Genomic DNA, 6,791 nt, shown 5'->3' with positions numbered 1-6,791 from the left:
GCTCCAGCTCAACACCAGGGAAGCTACAGCATTATATAAATACTAGCTGGCAGAACCAGAAGCCACAGCACACAAAACCAGTAACCAGGCCCCTACCCCCAGCACAAGAAATATGGGACAGAGGGCCCTGTGCCCCAGAAGCAGAGTCCACTTTATTTGTTTAAAAAGAAAACGTTTAATTTATTTTTAGTTTTCAACATTCGTTTCGAAAAGATTTTGACTTACAAATTTTTCCCCCATCTCTACCCCCAAGTTGCATGTAAAAACAATTTTTTTAATGTTTGCTTTTAGAACTTTGAGTTCCAAATTCTCTCCCGTCTCCCCTCCTCACCCACTGTCCTTGAAAGGGCAAGCAATTCAACATAGGCCACAAATGTATCATTATGCAAAACACTTCCATAATAGTCATGTCGTGAAAGACTAACTATATTTCCCTCCATCCTATCCCACCCCACGTTTATTCAATTTTCACCCTTGACCCTGTCAAAAAGTATTTGCTTTTGACTACCTCCTTCCCAATCTGCCCTCCTTTCTATCATCCCCCCTCAATCCACTTCCCCCCTACTTTCCTCTAGGGTAAGATACTCAATTGAGTGTGTATGTTATTCCTTCCTTAAATCAAATCCAATGAGAGCAAGGTTCACCCATTCTCTTTCACTTTCCCCCTTTTCCCTTCCATTATAACTGCTTTTTCTTGCCACTTTTATGGGACATAATTTACCCCATTCTATCTCTCCCTTTCGCCTTCTCCCAATATATTCCTCTATCACCCCTTAATTTTATTTTTTAGATATCATCCCTTCAAATTCAACTCACCCTATGCCCTCTATCTATCTATATATATGTATATTCCCTTCAACTACCCTAATACTGAGAAAGGTGTCACGAGTTACAAATATCATCTTTCCATGTAGGAATATAAACAGTTCAACTTTAGTAAGTCCCTTATGATTTCTCTTTCCTGTTTACCTTTTCATGCTTCTCTTGGTTCTGGTATTTGAAAGTCAAATTTTCTATTCAGCTCTGGTCTTTTCATGAAGAATGCTTGAAAGTCCTCTATTTCGTTGAAAATCCATTTTTCCCCTGAAGTATTATACTTGGTTTTTCTGGGTAGGTGATTCCTGGTTTTAATCCTAGATCCTTTGATCTCCGGAATATCATATTCCAAGCCCTTTGATCCCTTAATGTTGAAGTTGCTAGATCTGGTGTTATTATGGTTATGTTTCCACAATACTCAAATTGGTTTTTTGTTTTTGGTTGCTTGAAATATTTTCTCCTTTATCTGGGAACTCTGGAATTTGGCTATAATATTCCTAGGAGTTTTCTTTTTGGGATCTTTTTCAAGAGGTGATTGGTAGATTCTTTCAATTTCTGTTTTACCCTCTGGTTCTTGATAATTTCCTGAAAAATGATGTCTAGGCTCTGTTTTTGATTATGGCTTTCCAGTAGTCCAATAATTTTTAAATTATCTGTCCTGGATCTATTTTCCAGGTCAGTGGTTTTTCCAATGAGATATTTCATATTGTCTTCTATTTTTTTTCATTCTTTTGGTTCTGTTTTATAATTTCTTGATTTGTCATAAAGTCACTAGCTTCCACTTGCTCCAATCTAATTTTTAAGGTAGTATTTTTTTCAGTGGTCTTTTGGACCTCCTTTTCTATTTGGCTAATTCTGCCTTTTAAAGCATTCTTCTCCTCTCTGGCTTTTCGGACCTCTTTTGCCATTTGGGTTTGTCTAATTTTAAGGTGTTATTTTCTTCAGGTTTTTTTGGATCTCCTTTAGCAAGCTATTGACTCATTTTTCATGATTTTCTTGCATCACTCTCATTTCTTTTCCCAATTTGTCCTCCATTTCTCTTACTTGATTTTCCAAATCCTTTTTGAGATCTTCAATGGCCTGAGACCAATTCATATTTTCCTTGGAGGCTTTTGATGTAGGATCTTTGACTTTGTTGACTTCTTCTGCCTATCTGTTTTGATCTTCTTTGTTACCAAAGTAAGATTCTATAGCCTGAGTGCTTTTATGCTGCCTGCTCATTTTTCCAGCCAATTACTTGTCTTTGGAGCTCTTTGTCAGGGTATAACTGCTTTCAGAATGGAGAGTGCTCCGTCTCAAGCTTCAGGGGTTTTGGGCTGTTGTTTTCAGAGGTACTTCTCCATGACAAGCTCTGCCACACCAGCGCTCCTCCTCCCCCAGGACCACCAACTAGGACTGCGACACAGATTCAAGCAGGGCAAAGCAAGATTACACTGCGTCAGTGCCAGCAAAGAGATCCCTGCACTCCCGCTCTTATCATCTGCCTGATTCCCCCCACTGTCTGTAGGCCTGGAGCTCTGGAAGTAGCCTCCACTGCAGCCACCTCTGCTATCCTGGGGCTGGGGCTGGACCACACCCTTCTCTCACCCAGGTCTGACAGTTTTCCCACTGACTTGCTAAGGTGTCTTTTGGCGTTTGTGGGTTGAGAAGTCTGGAAACTGCCACACCAGTGATTCAGTGCCCTGAGGCCTGTTCCACCCACTCTGCTCCAGCCCAGTCTGTCCTGGCATGGCTCACTCCCATCATGGTGCAATAGACCCTTCCCAGTGACCATCCATGCTGTCTTGGGCTGGAGATTTATTTCACTCTGTCATTTCATGGGTTCTATAGCTCTAGAATTTGTTTAGAGTCATTTTTACAGGTGTTTGGAAGCATTTGGAGGAGAGCTCAAGCAAGTCCCTATTTTCACACTGCCATCTTGGCTCTGCCCCCCCCCCCAAGATCCACTTTAAAAGCCAGGAAAAATGTAATCACAATGAACAAGAAGAAATTTAGAAAAGCAAAGACCATAGATTCTTACTATGGGGATAGGAAGATCAAAATACAAATTCAGAAGAGGACAGCATTAATACTATATTCACAACTGAAACCTCAAAAGGGAATAGGAACTGGACTCAAGCCCAAAAAGCATTCTTGGAAGAGCTCGAGAAAGATTTTAAAAGTCAAATGAGAGAGGTAGAAGAAAAATTGATCAATTCTTTTAAAAATACAATTGAAAAAATGGAAAAAATCACTGAAAAAAACAACTCCTTAAAAAGTAAAACTGCTAAATGGAGAAGGAGGTAGAAAAGATAACTGAAGAAAACAATTTGTTAAAAATTAGAATTGGGCAAGTGGAAGTTAATGACTCTATGAGGCATCAAGAATCAGTCAAACAAAATCAAAAGAATGAAAAAATAGAAGAAAACGTAAAATATCTCACTGGAAAAACAACTGACCTGGAAAATAGTTCCATGAGAGATAATTTAAGAATTACTGGTCTATCGGAAAGCCATGATGAAAAAAAGAGGCTAGGCAGTATCTTCCAAGAAATCAACAAGGAAAATTGCCCCAGGGCCCTACAACCAGAGCCTAAAATAGTCATTGAAAGAATCCATCAATCACCTCCTGTAAGAGATCCCAAATTGAAAACACCAAGAATATTGTAGCTAAATTCCAGAATTATCAGGTCAAGGAGAAAATACTACAAGCAGCCAGAAAGAAACAATACACATATCATGGAACTACAGTTAGGATCACACAGAACCTTGCAGCTTCCACATTAAAAGAGCAGAGGGCTTGGAATATGATGTTCTGTAAGGCAAAGGAACTTGTACTACAACCAAGGATCAACTACCCAGCAAAACTGAACATAATCTTTCAGGGCAGGAAATGGCTATTTAATAAAATAAGGGACTTCCAGACCTTCTTGATGAAAAGGCCAGAGCTCAATGGAAAATTTGATCCTCAAATACAAGACCCAAGAGGGTATAAAAAGGCAAACAGGAAAAAAGGAAAAAAACATGCTTTTCAATAAGAGCAAACTTTTCACATCCCTACATGGGAGGATAATACTTGTAAATCTTGAGAACTGTGTCTTTACTATGACATTTAAAAGGGATATACATAGACAGAGGGTGTGGGTATAAAGTAACTGATGTGATGATAAAAAAACCTAATTAAGGGGTGCAAAGGGATTGTAATGGGAGAAGAGGAAAAGAGAAGGCAGCAAAGGGTAAATTACATCACATGAAGAGGCACAAAAACATTTTATAGTAGAGGGAAAGAAGGGAGGGAGATGAGCATTGTTTGAACTTTACTCTCACCAGATTTGGTTCAAGGAGGGAATAACATACTCATTTAGGTATCGAAATCTAACTTGCCCTACAGGCAGTAGGATGGGAAAAGGGAAAGAAAAGGCAGGAGTGGTTAGAAGGGAAGGAAGACTGAGGAAGCAAAATTCTTTTGAAGAGGGTAAGGGAAAAGGGAGAAATAAAAGCACAAATGGGGGGTGGGGCATAGGATGGAGAGAAAGACATAGATAGAAATCCTAACTGTGAATGTGAATGGGATGAATGAACTCTACCATAAAACAGAAGGAGACAGCAGAATGGATTAAAAACTATAATCCTACAATATGATGCTTACAAGATAAGGAACACTTGGAACATTTGGAACAAGGAGATACACACAGGATAAAGGTAAAAGACTGGAGCAGAACATATTATGCTTCAGCTGAAGTAAAAAAAAAAAGCAGAAGTAGCAATCCTAATCACAGACAAAGCAAAAGCAAAAATAGATCTAATCAAAAGAGATCAAAAGAGAAGGAAACTATATGCTGCTAAATGGCACCATAGACAATGAAGTAATATCATTACTTAACATATATGCACCAAGTGGTATAGCATATGAATTCTTAGAGGAAAAGTTAAGGGAGTTACAGGAAGAAATAGACAGCAAAACTATACTAGTGGGGGACCTCAACCTTCCCCTCTCTGAACTTGATAAATTTAAGGGGTTATATATAACAATAAACCTAAAAGAAGTTAAGGAGATGAATAGAATTTTAGAAAAGTTAGATACGGTAGACCTCTGGAGAAAACTGAATGGGTATATAAAGGGATATACCTTTTCTCAGGGGTACATGGTACATACACAAAAATTGACCAATGTCCTAGGGCATAAAAACCTCACAATCCAGTGCAGAAAGTCAGAAATAGTCAATGCATCCTTTTCACATCATGACACCATAAAATTACTTGTAATAAAGGGCCATGGAAAGATAGACTAAAATTAATTGGAAACTAAATAATCTAATCCTAAATAATGAGTTGGTCAAATAACAAATCATAGAAACAATTAATAACTTCATTCAAGAGAATGACAATAATGAGACAACATACCAAAACTTATGGGATACAGCAAAAGCAGTTCTTAGAGGAAGTTTTATATATCTGAATGCTTACATGAATAAAATAGAGAAAGAGGAGATCAATGAATTGGGCATATAACTGAAAAATCCCCAATTAAATACCAAATTAGAAATACTGAAAACCAAAGGAGAGGTTAACAAAACTGACATTAAGAAAACCATTGAATTAGTAAATAAAACTAAGAGCTGGTTTTATGAAAAAACAATTAAATTGATAAACTTTTTGTTAATTTGATTAAAAAAGAAGAAAACCAAACTACCAGTATCAAAAATGGAAAGGATGAATTCACCACCAATGAAGAGGAAATTAAAACAATAACTGGGAATTATTTTGCCCAATTGTATGCCCATAAATTTGACAATCTTAGTGAAATGAATGAGTATTTACAAAAGTATAAATTGCCCAGATTAACAGAAGGGGAAGTAAAATACTTAAATAACCCCATCTCAGAAAAAGAAATTGAACAAGCCATCAGTAAACTCCCTAAGAAAAATTCTCCAGGGCCAGATGAATTTACAAAGGAATTCTATCAAACATTTAAACAACAATTAATTATCATTCTTTATAGACTATTTCTGAAAACTGGCAAAGAAGGAGTCCTACCAAATTCTTTTTATTTCATAAATATGGTACTGATACCCAAACCAGGAAGAGTCAAAACAAAGAAAGAAAATTATAGACCAATTTTCCTAATGAATATAGATACAAAAAATTTAAATAAAATATTAGCAAAAAGATTACAGCAACTTGTCATGAGAATAATACACTTTAATCACGTAGTATTTATACCATGAATGCAGGACTTTTTCAATATTAGTAAAGCTATCAGCAAAATTGATCATATCAACATCAAAACTAACAAAAACCATATGATTATCTCAATAGATGCAGAAAAAGCTTTTGACAAAATACAACGCGCATTCTTATTAAAAACACCAGAGAGCATAGGAATAAACAGAGCTTTCCTTAGAATTAGAAGTAGCATCTACCTAAAACCATCAGCAAGCATTATATGTAATGGGGATAAGCTAGATGCATTTCCAATAAGATCAGGGATGAAACAAGGATGTCCACTATCACCACTGTTATTTAATGTGGTACTAGAAATATTAGAGTTAGCAATAAGAGAAGAAAAAGAAATTGAAGGAATTAGAATAGGTAAAGAAGAAACTAAGTTATCACTCTTTGCTGATGATATGAGGATAAACTTAGAGAATCCTACAGAATCAAGTAAAAAAAAACTACTTGAAATAATAAACAACTTTAGGAAAGTTGCAGGATATAAAATAAACCTGAATAAATCATCTGCATTTCTATACATTACTAACAAAGCACAACAGCAAGAGATAGAAAGAGAAATTCTATTTAAAGTCACTGTAGACATTATTTTATAATATAATATAATATATTTATTTTATTTTTTATTTATTTTATTTTATTTATTATATTATTTTATAATATAATATAATGGGAGTCTATCTCCCAAAACAAACCTAGGAACTATATGAACACAATCACAAAATACCTTTCACATGAATAAAGTCAAATCTAAATAATTGTAAA

The sequence above is a fragment of the Trichosurus vulpecula genome, chromosome 4 (assembly GCF_011100635.1).
Source record: "Trichosurus vulpecula isolate mTriVul1 chromosome 4, mTriVul1.pri, whole genome shotgun sequence".
Taxonomy (NCBI): domain Eukaryota; kingdom Metazoa; phylum Chordata; class Mammalia; order Diprotodontia; family Phalangeridae; genus Trichosurus; species Trichosurus vulpecula.
The sequence above is the reverse complement of the archived record's forward strand: the minus strand, read 5'-3'. Positions refer to the sequence as shown.